This window comes from Zosterops lateralis (genome assembly GCF_965231275.1).
Source record: "Zosterops lateralis genome assembly, chromosome: 31".
NCBI classification, from domain to species: Eukaryota; Metazoa; Chordata; class Aves; order Passeriformes; family Zosteropidae; genus Zosterops; species Zosterops lateralis.
Genome location: NC_139791.1, coordinates 3,683,899 through 3,696,471, shown reverse-complemented (window position 1 = coordinate 3,696,471; position 12,573 = coordinate 3,683,899). Strand labels below are relative to the sequence as shown.

General features: G+C 48.2%; 1 long non-coding RNA gene across 1 annotated transcript in view; it reads right to left on the bottom strand.

Moving 5' to 3' along the window:
* The window catches only part of LOC310920682, a 241,096-nt gene that overhangs the window by 14,475 nt on the left and 214,048 nt on the right, over positions 1-12,573 (bottom strand). The gene's annotated exons all lie outside the window — the stretch shown is intronic.

Sequence of the window (12,573 nt, the reverse complement as noted above, 5' to 3'; positions counted from 1 at the left end):
CTAGGTTTCTGCATCCTGAATAATCAATAGACCCCATGAACACAATACAATCATAAATCAAACAGTCCTGGGAAAAACAGGATTTAGCTGTCACGAACACTAGAGGTTAAAAAGTCAGAGCTGAGGAAGACAATCTTACTTCATCATTTTGGGACCCCACCCTATAAAAAGACCACCGACCCATTTCAAAGAACAAACTACGCATGCTTGATGGCTTTTTGGGCTAATTACCATACGAAGCGGGGAATGGGAGGTATCAGAGCTATGAATATGCATTTGTAGTTTGTGTATTCAATACTCCTGTAGATAAAAGACCCTGTGATGATCTGTAAATTGCGCGTGTGTTTCTGGGAGCTATCCCACACGCTGCCCGGCATCGTAATAAACATACACTTTCTAACTTTAAACTGTTAGAGAGTCTTTGTCTGTCGTAGTTGGATATTGGTATTAGATCAATGTCCATAGTTTTTTAATAAATCAGAAAGATGTTCCCACTCTTGGTAATTAGTACAGCTTCATTATAAGGGGTGAGATTGCCTTCAGCACTATCTCTATTCTCTTTACAATCCATCCTCCCACACCAAGGAGAATCTGTGTGCAGTACAGAACCTCATGGAACCAAGGGGCCATTGTGGCACAGCAAGGTCTTTTGGAACCAAAGAGACCATGGGGACACTACAGAACCTCTTGGAACTATGAATCCATTGTGACACAGCAGGACCACAGAACCAAGGAGTGCTTTGTGACACTACAGAACCTCATGGAATCCAGGTGTCCCTGTTACACTACTGAACCTCATGGAACAAAGGGTCCACTGTGACACTGTGGAACCAAGGAGACTGTTGTTGGCAGTGGTAAAGCTCATGGAACCAAAAGTCCATTGTGACATTATGGGGTCCTCATGGAACACTGGAGACCATTGTGACACTTCAGGACCCACTGGAACCAAGGGGCCATTGTGACACAGCAGGGCCTTGTATAACCAAGGGGTCACTGTAGCACAGCAGGGCCTGGTGGAATCAAGGGGATCAGAGTGACACTGTGGGGCTCCATGAGACCACGGGAACATTGTGACTCTGTGGAACCAAGGGTACCATTGTTACACTGAGGGGCATCATGGAACCAAGGAGGCCATTGTGAACCAGTGGGAGAACCTGCTGAGACTATGGTGACACTTGAAGGCCTTGTGACACCAAAGGGCCATTGTGGAACTGAAGGGCCTTGTGGAACCAATGAGACCATGGTGACATTGCACGGCCTCCTGGGACCACGGGGCCATGGTGACACTCTGGGACCTTGTAGAACTGAGGGGCCATTGTGACACTGTGTGACATCATGGAACCAATGAGACTGTTGTGACATTACAGGGCTCCATGGAAGTCAGAACTCACATAACAGTGAGGAGCCCAATGGAATCAAGGGGCCATTTCATACTTCAGGGCCTCATGGAGCAACATGGTGGCCACACAGCCTCATGGTGCCTTTGTGATACTGTGGGGCCTCAAAGATGCAATGAGACCATTCTGGTACTTTGAGTCCCCATGGAACCAAGGGGCCATCGTGACACCACAGGGCATCACAGAACTAAGGCAACCATTGTTACACTGCAACGTCTCATGAAAAGAAGAGGCAATTGTGACACTGTGGGTCCCCATGGAAGCAAGGGGAGCAGTGTGACACAGCCAGGCCTTGTGGAACCAAGGAGCCATTGTGATCCTGGGGAACCCAGTAGAACCAAGGGGCAAATGTGTCATTGTGCAGTCCCGCTGAATCAAGGAAACCATTTTGACACTGCAAGGCCTCATGGAAGCAAGGGGCCATTGTGCCTCTATGGAGGCAGGGAGAGCATTGGGATATGGCTCAGTCTCATGGAAACAAAGATCTGTTGTGATACTGTGGGGCCTCATGGAACCAAGGGGCAATTGTGATGCTGCAGGGCCCCAAGGATACAAGAACATGGAACAGGTCTGGCTGGCTTGGTCTCTGGGGGCTCCCTGACAGGTCCAGCTGACCTTAGCATGTGGAGGGCTGCTTCTCATCTCCCTGTGAAGTCCTGGAGTTCCGTGCTTTCCTTCCTATATGAAAAAAACCCTGTCCTTCTCCAGGTGCCCATGGCCAAAACTGGGATTCAACCTTCAAATTTGATTATGACCAAGAATTCTTCGTACATAAAACCTTCCAGGACAGACAGCTCTGGCTGGCCTTGGCCTCTTGGAGGCCACTTCTCATCTGCTTTGGAAACACTGAGGGTCTGCCCTTCCCTTCCTGTGGAGAAGAACTGTCCTTCTTGTCCAGACAATCACAGCTAAAATAGAATTCCACATCCAGAACTCACCATATATCTAAGCATTTCTTTCAGACAAAAGCTGCAAAGACAGACTGGTTTGGCTTGCCTTAGCCACTGGTGAGTGCCTCTCATCTCCCTTTAAAATCCTGGGTTCTGTGGTTTCTATCCTATGGAAAAGAACCATCCTTCTTTGTCGAGGTGCCCATGGCCTGACACACATGGCCACTATATACAGACAAAGGAGCTCTGTGCCCTGTGGAGTGGAGACTGAGAACAGGGAAAAAGACCCTTGAGTAGAATTGAAGGGTGGTTTCAGAGATGGTGGATTATTTTGATATAGCAGACAACAGCAAGAAAAGCAAAAATTAATGGCAAGGACACCTGGAGAGGACCAGACTGGACACAAGTAAAAAGAATTTTTTCTCCCAGGGCAGGGCTGTGGTGCAACACATCCCCCAGAAGGAGTCTGGAGCAGCCCAAGGCTCTGTGTGGCCAGGCAGAGGCAGGCAGGAGGCAGAGCTGTCAGCAAAGGAAGGGCCCAGCCAGGTGGGGCAGCCGGGGGATGACGACAGCCTGCAGGGACAGAGGTGCAGGGCATGGACACCGTAGGACAGCCTGGGCTGCACAGGGCACAGGGATGGGCAGCAGCTGCAAGGCCCTGACACAGCCAACTCCTGCAGCACTTGGGCCATGGCTGCTGGGCCTGGGCCTGAGCCATGAGCAGGAGACAAGTGACCCCTTGCAGCCCTGGGGCCTCATTGCCTCCTTGGCCCTGCTCAGCAGCCTGGCAGGGGCCACCCCATGGTGCTGCCCTTGGCATTGCACATCCCCACATCCCAGTGGCCTGGGAAGAGCCCTGAGCACTGAGGGAGGGACAGGATGTGCCTTGGCAGGAGCTGGGGCTAAGGCCCTGGCCCTTGGCATTCCTGAAACCCATCCAGGTTTGGTCAGCATGAGAGGCACCTTTGGCTTGTTTGTCCCCACCTGTCATCATTGCCTGCAGTGTTCTACTCTAACTGGAACCTGGGGACACTTTCTCAGTTGTGTCACTCAGTGGGACCCATTAAAATTTCAAGAAACTTTGGAGATTTTAATCTGACTTTTAGTTCTTGAGCAGTTTTATGAATACACTCTCAGGGACTGAGTTGAATGTAAACAACAGTAAACCCCAAGAGGGTTATTAAAGTCCTTGTGCTGTGTCTGTGCTGCTGAGCTGGGCTGGGCTCCTGGCACAGAGGTAGGTCCTGGCAATCAAGAAGTGTAAGGGATTTATTGAGCCGTGGTAGACAAGCCTCATGCTTTCATGGTCAGCAAGTCTCGTTTTATTTCAATTGAGTTACATTTTTATACACTTCATAACTAGCTCATACATATTGCAAAAGTATAGCTCCTTACTGGCTCTCAGCCAATGACGCACACGTTGGTAAGTACGAATCCCACTGTTAGTGTTATCCTTATCTTTATGGCTTACTCTTCATTCCTCAGGAAGCTTCTGCATTTTGTTAACTAAACCAGATCTGCCTCAATGACACTTTGACCTTTTAAACTTTTACTAGCTGCATAGTATATGTCCTTTGGAATGCAGCCATTCTTCAGTCAGACTCTCTACATCTCCCCCGTTTTCTTTTACAGCAAGTAAGGCAACATTTTTTGATGTAAATGCTGACATTAACATGCGCTGCAAACATTGCAAAATACAAGGCAAAAGTAACAATAACATAAACAGAATAACTAATCCTACAAGTATAAATTGAACCAAACCCTTAAGCCATCCTGTAAGTCCCCAGTCCCCAAGATTAAGTCCAAAAAATGTATCATCCATGCGTAACAGTGCAGTATGCTGCTGCAATTGTTTTATCTTGGCATGGATGGACTCAGAGCTATTATTTAAGTTCATACAACACATTCCTTCAAAATCTTCACACCCATGGCCATGGGATAGAAGAAGGAAGTCTATAGCTGCTCTGTTCTCCAAAGTTGCGTGTCTAATACCGTCTACATCACTGGCTAGTGCAGACAAAATTTCCGATGTAGTATTAGCCTGCTTAGCAATCCAGCATTGCATTTTTTCTAATTCAAAAAGAGCATGTCCTACAGCCAGATGCGGAAGAAAGAGCGAGGCTGCTATCTGCTCTCCTCTGTTAAAAAGGTTGACGTTATCATTACAGGAGGAGTCGACGACTGCTCTTTTCCAACGAACTGTGACCTGTGTAATATTCGAGCGTACAGCTTTTAGCATTTCTTTAGAAGGGAGAGCAATTACCAATTTCCCAAATGTACAGGGTCCTCCTATAGGCTTCTGCAGTATACCAGAAAAGGCACGATCGCCACAAAGCAAAAATATACCCGGGGGCAGTTTTCTAAGGAAGGTGGTCCCTGGGGCAGAATGTGTCTTATCCAGGGCTAGATTCCTACACCAATTACTGCTGTTTTTCCAAAAATTTTCATTAGGGGACACATCAGTGGTGAGTGTCAAATTACACCGCAAGTTAGAGCCTTCATTACATTTAAACAATGAGCTATTCACAAACAAACAAGCTGTCGCGTTTAAGGTTCCCAGAATTTCAAGCTCATTAGGGGCTCCGCCTATGGGGTGTCTATCATCCCAGCTATCATAATTCTCTAAGCAATATAATATTCCTGTTCTATTATGGTTAGAGGAGTTGTAATTTTTGCAGTGCCAAGGATTCGAGCGGGGGTCCAGAATTGATGTGTCATTGTCACCCAAGGGAACTCCAATTAAACAGGTATGAAATGGAGATTCCGGCCTAGCGAGTGATACACAAAAATCTGTGCGGTTTAAAGACTTTGCTAGTGTAACCCACATGTTTTGCTTAGGGAATTGTTTAGCTATCGAAGGGATTTTATTTGTGGTGGCATCGCTGCTGCTTAAAATGACGACAAGTAAAATCCCAATTACGGGGTTCAACTTGCCACATGACTGGAACTCCCACATTTTGATTTAACCCAAGCACAATGGTAGTCCCCACAACAGACAAAACACCACACGGGTAGGATATGCCGAACGCGCAATTCCTGCAACAGAGGAATGACGTGGAGCTGCACGTCCTCCTCAGATTCGATGTGGAAGGAGATCCCAAACTGCTTCTGTATTGTTAGCAGCAATGGTGCAAGCGTTATCTGAAGCCTGTGTCGCCTTCTTTCCTCCGGACTGCTCTTGTGGATTTGCAGGATGTGTCCATCTAGCAGGAATCCATTGAGAGCCTGTAGGGGTGGAAACACATACATAACCTCTTCCCCAGTAAAGAACCTGAGCAGGGCTTTGCCACACACCAGTTTTGGGGTCTCTATAGGTAACATATACAGGAGGGACGGGTGCGGGGTCCTTCTGAAAATGCATCATGACAGGGGGCACATCCCTGTCAGCAAACAGGCAAAGATGATTTAATACAAACAAAGCCCTAAGCAATCTTTCTGCTGGAATGTGTAGATCGGTATATTTTTCTAAGTACCGCTTCAGGGTGCCATTGGCTCGTTCTACTACTGCCTGACCTGTAGGGACATTAGGGATTCCCCTAACATGTTTAATGTTCCAAAAACTAACTAATTTTGCAAATCTCTGACTGGCATAGGCAGGCCCATTGTCTGTTTTGATTTCCTTAGGAACACCCATAACTGCAATACAGCTATGCAGGTGTCTCTCAACATGCTTTGCTTGTTCTCCTGCCTGTGCAGTTGCCCAAATGTAATGACTATAGGTATCAATTGTAACATGAATATACTTCAGTTTCCCAAATGCTGCAAAATGAGTTACATCCATCTGCCATAACTGATTAGACTCCAAGCCTTTGGGATTGACTCCTAGGCCAATCCCTTGGCCTCCATTGTGGAAACTACAAGTGGGACATGCTTTTACTATTGCTCGAGCTTCGTTAAGTGAAATTTTAAACTCGCGAGCAAGTCCTTTGGCATTCTGATGAAAAATGCTGTGACTTTCTCGTGCGGCCGTCGTGCGCGGGAGAGGAGCTGGTTGTTGTATTGCTACTAGTTTATCTGCCCTGGCATTGCCTTCTCCTAAACCTTCTTCCAGTTTATGGCTTCAGATGTGTAATATGGAGTATGGGTGCTGTCGATTCCGTAGTGTTCTCTGTAGCTGCATGAAGAGTTTTCCTAGCCGTGGGTTGTTGACCTCCTTGATGCTCGCATCTTCTATTCTTGACGCAACTCCAACAGTATACATTGAATCTGAGATGACATTTACGGGCTGTGCAAAAGTTTGAAAGGCCCAAATGACCGCCACTAATTCCAAAGTTTGCAGGTTGTCTTGTGGAGTGGCCTGAATAATGTGATGATGCCACTGTTCTTGGATTCTCCATGTGACAGCTGCTTTTCGTGATTGTCGTCCAGCATCAGTGAAAACAGTAAGCGCATTCAGGATAGGCTTATCCTCCCAAAGGGGTTTAACAATCCACTGCCATTGTCCTAACCATTGCAAATGCTTCGGGGCCAGCGGTGCTGAGGTGATGTGGCTAGGGGCATTAAGCAGGGCTTCCGCAAGTTCTGAAGAGTTAAGAAGGTACCAGTCCATTGTCGCCTTGTCCATTGGTAACTGAATGACTGCTGGCTCTGATCCACTCATAGCAACAACACGTAGTCGACCTTTCATGATCAAGCTAGCAAGGCGTTCGATTTTTTGGGTTATTGTTTTTCTTTGTTGTAATTGAGGGCTTAACCACTCCAACACTTTTGTCTCTACAGGACCGTCCTCCTCTGTTTTCTTTAACTGTGTGACTGCTCCTAATAAGTGTTGCTCACTACTCCATATAGTCAAACAGATGGGAAGGGAGGGGTCATAGCGATTAACAAAACCAGTAGAGATACACCACAAAATTTGCTGCAATGCTGCTGATTGTGTGGACGATAGCACCACAGGAGTACAAGGGTCTGTGCCTTTTAATAATGGTCGCAGAGTGTCCAACAGCATGTTGGGGATGCCAACGATGGGCTTCAACCATTGAAGGTCACCAAGTAGCTTCTGTGCCTCATGGAGGGTGGTTGGCGTGGCCTGAATTGTAAGTTTCTGAGGTCTAACTTGTTTATCTGTAATTGTCCATCCCAAATACTTCCAAGGGGCCTGTCGTTGAATTTTCTCTGGCGAAATTTGAAGGCCATGCTGGTGAAGCAAGGATGTGATCATCTGCATCTGTTGATCTGAGAAGGGGGACTGTTGAGCAAACAAAATATCATCCACATAATGATATATAATAGTTTCAGAGAGTGCTTTTCTAATAGGTTGAAGAGCCATGTCAACATATAACTGACAAAGAGTTGGAGAGTTTCGCATGCCCTGTGGTAATGTAGTCCATTCAAATCGCTTATCTGGCTCACCTCTATTTAAAGATGGTAACGTGAAAGCAAAACGCTTAGTGTCCTGGGGATGTAAGGGTATTGTGAAAAAGCAATCCTTCAGATCAACAATCAACACGGGCCAGTCTTGGGGCAGCATTGCTGGGTTGGGGAGACCAGGCTGAAGGTCTCCCATTGGCTCCATTTGTTGGTTTACAGCACTCAAGTCTTGTACTAGGCGATAATGTCCAGACTTTTTCTTAATAACAAAAATGGGTGTATTCCATGGGCTAGTAGAAGGTTTAAGATGTTTCAAACGTAGCTGTTCATTCACCAAAAGGTGTGCTTGTTCAAGATTTTCCCTTTCTAAAGGCCACTGCTTAACTACCACAGGTGTATTGGAAGTCCAAGTCACTGGTAGAGGGAATTTCCAAACAATGGCCATTACGTTAAAGGGGAGTCTGTTAAAACAAAACCCAATTGCGACAAGAGGTCTCGGCCAATAATACAATCAATCCCCGTAGGAAGTGGTGTAAGAGAAAAAACAGCAGTGGCGTGTTTTCCTTCCAGCTCAGCAGTCAGCGGTGGGGAGCGTTTTGCCAATTGTACTCCTCCTATTCCTGAGATGGTTGCACTGGTTGCAAAGGTAGGCCATGATTCAGGATACTTAGTGATGTCAATAATGCAGGTGTTGGCCCCTGTATCCAGGAGGGCATTGTATAAAGTGAGAGTCCAATTGTTATAATATACTCTGCATTCTTTCTTTGGTCGTGCTGTGAGGTCAAATGCTATGAGAGAAATCTCACCTGAGGAGCCAAACTGTCCTTCTCCTCGTGGTAAGGGAGAGCGGGGAATGACTTTATTAGCAAGCTGTGGCAAGGGCACAAACTGTGCAATTTTTTGTCCTTTTGGGATTGTAAGCGGTGGGTACTGCGTGCTGACAATAACAAAGATCTCTCCTTCTGTGTCGGCATCGATCACTCCTGGCATCACATGGAGGCCCATTAGGGTTCCTGATGAGCGTCCCAGTAGCAGTCCTCCAACCGATTGGCCTTCCAGCTTTAGTGGTCCTCGGATGCCAGTGGAGATGGCATGGGGGGCATCATTGTAGAGGGTAACATCTACTGCTGTTTCCAGGTCAATCCCGAGGCTTCGGGCAGTTGCAGGGGGGAGGCTGTCATGGGTTTTCCCGGGAGTGAGGCTACTTGTGTCTCTGCGCGGCCCATCTTCGCGCTGGCTTTGAAGTTTCCCTGCTCTCGGCGGCAGGCATGACCATTGTGGGTGCTGGATTGACATTTTCCGGACCAAATGCCTGTCGCGGTGCACTCCCGACGTATATGTCCGGTGTGTCCACATCAAAAACACTTCATCCGAGCTCCTGTGGGAGCTGGACGGCGCTGCACTGCCGGGGCCTGAAGGGGTGCAAGGGCAGCTAAAACCTGTTGCTGAGCCTGTGCCTGATTATTCAGACCTTCACTTATCTTTTCCCCTATTTTTTCTAATGCCTGTATCATAAAAACTTGACTGCCAGCAGGGAGCGCTGCAGCCTTATCTAACAAGTCACGAACCGTCCAATCTCCTGGTGCAGTCGAGATAAGAGACCGGGTAGATGAATTTCCGTTCTGAATAACACATTGTTTTAGGATTGCATCACGCATGTGATCAGCAACGCCTGCTTTGGATAAGGCAGTCATAATCTTATCTACAAATGCACCAAGAGGTTCCTCACGACCTTGTTTAATTCCCATATAGATGGGGAGACCTCCCGGATCGCGAACTTTATCCATAGCTCTTTTTGCAACCGTCATAGCCTCTCTAAGCTTTTCCGGTCCTAACGCAGTCTGCTGTTCTAAAGGAATGTGGTTGCCATCGCCCATGAGCTCATCTAATGTAATTCCTTGAAGAGGATTTCCCGCAGGGCGCGGCAAAGCAACAGAAGCGGCTGCTTCCTCTTTCCAGCGCGCCTCAAAAAGTATTTTCTGGTGGGGGGTATATATTAAACGAGCTATGCCTTTAATATCTCCGGGCAACAAGACCGTGGAATTAAAAAGATAATCTAACATCTGTTTTGCGGGCTCGCTGGTGACCCCAAACTGAGCTACAGTGGCATGGAGCTGTGCTAGCAGTTTCCAATCTAACTGTGTTACGTCTGCTCTCGGGGGCGCCCCTTGCCGCTGGTGAAAAATGACAGGGAACGCCAGCGACATTGCCGGAACTTGCTCCTGGGCCGCCGCTGCCAGATCTAAATCGCCGTCATTTATGCCTTGCTTAGCCAACGCTGCCCATGCCTCCCTTCTCTTTTTTGCCATAGCCTCTGCGATATCCGACAGGACACCGGGGAACGGCTCCGTGGCATTACTGGGAGGTGGGGGTGGTCCGAGCGGAACCGGAATGGCAGATGGGAGCACCGGCGGCAAGCCGGACAAGGCTGACGGTGGGACCGGCGCGGGAGCAACAGGATTATAAGAAAAGGGGGGGGCTGACGGAGGAGCGGCAGGATTATCAGGAAAAAGGGGAGCTGGCGGGGGAGCGGCAGGAAAAGGGGGAGCTGGCGGGGGGGCCTCTGGGATTTCTACCGACGCGAACATAGGGGGATTAGGTGCGGAAGGATCGTAGTCCCGGTTTCGCGCCTGCGCTAACCGAGCGCTTTCCGCCGCTCGTTTTTCCGCCTGAACCATAAGTAACGCATTCTGCACTACTTTCCAAAATTTACTCATCTTTTTTGCTGGCTTATCATCATCTAACACTAAATCCCACAAACGATCTCTGTATCTGCGCCACTCAGCTAAATCATGAACACTATGAGGGTCTGAAAAGAACCCATACGAGAGCGCATGCGCCAAAAGCGCTGGCAGATCTTTATCTAAATCTACACCCTTAATATCCCGCTTCCTAAGAAAAGTAGTAAAAAGTTCATACGCCGCTTGCCTGTCCATGCTTACTCGGTACCGTTGCAACTCTCAGGCTTCGGCAGCGCGTATCGGCAGAGAATACCGGTGTATTCCTCTGGGCGAAGTGGCCTGACGACTTCTTCCGATGAAGCAAGGCGCAGCGCCGAAATCCGCCGTCGTAGTGACCCGAACCCAACACAGCTCTTTTAAGAGGGAAAGGGGAATTGGCTATTCGGGCGCCAATTGTAAGGGATTTATTGAGCCGTGGTAGACATGCCTCATGCTATCATGGTCAGCATATCTCGTTTTATTACAATTTGTCTTACATTTTTATACACTTCATAACTAGCTCATACATATTGCAAAAGTATAGCTCCTTATTGGCTCTCAGCCAATGACGCACACGTTGCTAAGTCCTAATCCCACTGTTAGTGTTATCCTTATCTTTATGGCTTACTCTACATTCCTCAGGAAGCTTCTGCCTTTTGTTAACTAAACCAGATCTGCCTCAATGACATTTTGACCTTTTAAACTTTTACTAGCCGCATAGTATATGTCCTTTGGAACGCAGCCATTCTTCAGTCAGGCTCTCTACATCTCCCCCGTTTTCTTTTACAGCAAGTAAGGCAACATTTTTTGATGTAAACGCTGACATTAACATGCGCTGCAAACATTGCAAAATACAAGGCAAAAGTAACAATAACATAAACAGAATAACTAATCCCACAAGTATAAATTGAACCAAACCCTTAAGCCATCTAGTAAGTCTCCAGTCTCCAAGATTAAGTCTAAAAAATGTATCCTCCCTGCGTAACAGTGCTGTATGTTGCTGCAATTGTTTTATCTTGGCATGGATGGACTCAGAGCTATTATTTCATGCAACAGGGGAATGACGTGGAGCTGCACGTCCTCTTCAGATTCGATGTGGAAGGAAATCTCAAAATGCTTCTGTATTGTTAGCAGCAATGGTGCAAGCGTTGTCTGAAGCCTGTGACGCTTTCTTTCCTCCGGACTGCTCTTGTGGATTTGCAGGACGTGTCCATCTAGCAGGAATCCATTGAGAGCCTGTAGGGGTGGAAACACATACATAACCTCTCAGGGACTAATTACAGCAGATAATTGGAGGCCAGGACTGCACAAACTTCTCAGAGAGGATTCAGTGTCAAAAAGTAGTACTTGAATGACTCTTGAGTACTTTGAGGCATTAATGAGCCCCACTGAGTGTTGTTACTGACAAAAACTCTCCAGGGACTAATTACAGCAGATAATTGGAGGCCGTGACTGCACAAACCCCTCAGAGACTCCCAGGCCAAAGCAAAACCCAAAGTCCTTTGGAAAACCTGCATTCCCTGGGAGCATTAAGGAGCCCCCAGGGCCATTCCTGGCCAAGGCTCCCCAGGGACTGGTCCCAGCAGATCCCTGAGGCCACTGGGATGTGGGGGGACGCTGAGGGCAGGACAAGGGGCTGACAGTGCCCAGCCTTGCTGGGGCTGTGCCAGGAGGCCCCAGGGCCTGAGGACAAGGTGTCCCCTCCCAGCCCTTGGTGGCACAGACCCTGCTGTGCCCCAGGGCACCAAGAATGGGCTTCTCCTGGGCCCTGCCAGCCCTGCCAGGGCTCTTGACCACGTCCAGCCCAGCTTGTCCTGCGCTGTCCCCCAGCTGCTGCTGTGTCCCTGCAGGCTGCACACTCCCATCTCGCTGCCCCCCTGGCTCTGCCCTGCATTTCCCTTTCTCTTCTCTCTGATATCCTGGGAGAGAACGTGTGGGAATGGTTCAAAGCTGTACCAGGGGTGGTTTAGACTGCACAGGGGAAAGTGTTTCTTTACTGGGAGGGTGGTCAAACACTGAACAGGCTCCCCTGGAGAGGTGGTTGATTCCCCAGGCCTGTCAGTGTTGAAGAGACATTTGGACAGTGCCCTTAATGACTGCTTGAACTTTTGGTCAGCCCTGGAGGGGTCAGACAGTGGGACCAGACCATCATTCTGCTCTGAACTGCAGATCATTCCCAACAGGACTGCCCTGGTCCAGTCCATCCCATTCCATGGTCACAGCCGTCCATGGATCCCTGCAGCAGCTGTGCTCAGACAC